Source organism: Propithecus coquereli, unplaced genomic scaffold, assembly GCF_000956105.1.
Source record: "Propithecus coquereli isolate 6110/MARCELLA unplaced genomic scaffold, Pcoq_1.0 Scaffold155, whole genome shotgun sequence".
Taxonomy (NCBI): domain Eukaryota; kingdom Metazoa; phylum Chordata; class Mammalia; order Primates; family Indriidae; genus Propithecus; species Propithecus coquereli.
In genome coordinates, this window is record NW_012139969.1 from 4,571,378 (window position 1) to 4,573,577 (window position 2,200).

Consider the following 2,200-nt stretch of genomic DNA (forward strand, 5'->3'; position numbering starts at 1 on the left):
TGAAGGGGGGTTCAACAGCAGATTATACACAGCTAAAGAGAGAATAAGTCAATTGTAAAATAGATCAGGAGAAATGTTTCTATATGCTTTCATAGCACCCTATACTTCTCTATCATAGCACTTAACCTGTTTCATTTTAATTATCTCTGATCCAATCCCTTTGCCTCCCACCCCGTACAGTAAGCTCTGTGAATGTATGGATCATGTCAGCTCCTGGTACATAGTAGATACTCAATAAATATACATTTAAAGAATAAACTAATGACTATATAGCTTTCTATATCTGTTCAATAATTTCCTAAAACTGAAACTGCTAAATCAAATGGTAGACATACTTCTAGGGCTTTTGACATGTTTACAAATTGCCCTCCACAAACGTAGTTCTACTTTACACTACTCCTACGAGAAGTCAACATTTGATTTAAAACCTAATGGATAGTCACAAGAGCTGTTCAACAAATATTCTTGTGTCTTCATATGCCCGAGCCACATTGTAGGAAGGAGGCGCTTCTACCTCCTTGAAGTTATTAGATGTGGCTATGTGACTTGCTTTGGCCAATGTCATATGAACAAAAGTGACGTACTTATTTCTAGGTGGAAGCTTTCAAAGAAAATGTATGATACGACTATTCTCTCTCTCACCTCTGCCACAGCATCTGCTCTAGATGGTAGGTACTTCAAAGGCCTAAGTACTAGAATGAGGACAACATAGGGCAAAGGTCCCAGATCACGTATCATGGATAGAAAGGTATTAGGACCCTGAAATAAACTCTGTTGCTTTAATCCACTGAGGTTAGAGAAGTTATTGCAGCACAATCTAGCCTATCCTGACCAGTATATATTTAATATATGTTATGTTAGAGTTAAGGAAGGTCAAAGAGGCTATGAAAACATATTCTAGAGGGTGGGCCAGAAAACATCATCCTAAAAACAAAAGTCCTAGACTAACAGAAGTATATTTAAAAATGCACAAACATAAAATATCAGAGTTAAAAAGAAAACTAAGAAAGTATCCACTAGAAGACTCTAATTTTAGAAACGAGGAAACTGTTCTAAGAGGTTAGTAACTTACATGACGTCACACAGCTAGTGACAAAGCCAGGATCAGGACCAGAAGCCATGTCTTGCTAGATATTGAATTCATAGTATTTTTGTTATAAAGATACATTTAAACTTATCTAACTTCAGAGAGATTAAAAAAAGAAGAGGTTAGAATTCCATAGTAATCTGCCACAATATGATTTAGTTGTTTTGAAGGGAATGGAAATTTAATGTGATTTTTGGTGGACTTAAAAGTATCTTTTACAATGTGCAAAATAATTATTCTTAACTTTTAAAAACTAAATAGAGGTAATGAGGAGAAAAAACGAAATAAAAATGCCTAAAAATGATTCCTAGTTTCACAAAATAGCTGGTTTAATAATTATATTAAATTCTTTTATTCAGTAAATACTGATTTGGTATCTGTACAGTAAACCTATTTCAGAATAAACTTTTTAAAAGAGCAAAATATATTGATGTTCAATTGTTGACTTATCTATAAAACGTGAACTAGAAACAGATTGGCTATTCAAAGAGCCAATTTCAAACAGTACTGGAAACTGTATGGATCACGTACTACACATACTTAGGAGATGATTTCATCAGATTTTCAAAAAGAATTTGAGCTTCTATTAAAAGCAGTAGGGCTTTAAAAGGAAAGCTAAACTTTGGAAAACTGGATTTACACCAAATCAATTCAAATATTGAGTGTTTTAAAGAATTTATACATCTGATGGCTATATTTCAATCCAAATAATTACAGAGTAACTAAACTTAGAGATAAAAGTAAACCTCTAATTGTGAAGATGAACTACAAATCTGTTGGTAAGAAAGAAAAAAACTGTAAAATTCTGGCACCTTCTTGGTAATAGTCCAATTTCTGGGACAAAAGCCATATCCTTTATGTAGCAAAAGAAAGGGATTGATCTGGAACAAAAAAAAAATCATTTTTTCCTTATGTTAGTTTGGCCATGAAGACCCAACATTAAAATTATTGCCAGTTAATTAAGTGATGTAGTGATTTAATAGGTGTTTGATAACCTACATCATACTCTGTTAGTAGATTATTAAGGTTCTAAAACAATGCTTATATTACATGAGAAAACATTTTGCTTCGAAGTAAATAATATTAATAGTAGTACTAATATAGACAGCAATT

The 2,200-nt window shown here is 32.6% G+C and overlaps 1 protein-coding gene across 1 annotated transcript in view; it reads right to left on the minus strand.

The window, feature by feature from the left end:
* The window catches only part of LRRC49 (leucine rich repeat containing 49), a 178,135-nt gene that overhangs the window by 73,219 nt on the left and 102,716 nt on the right, over positions 1–2,200 (minus strand). The gene's annotated exons all lie outside the window — the stretch shown is intronic.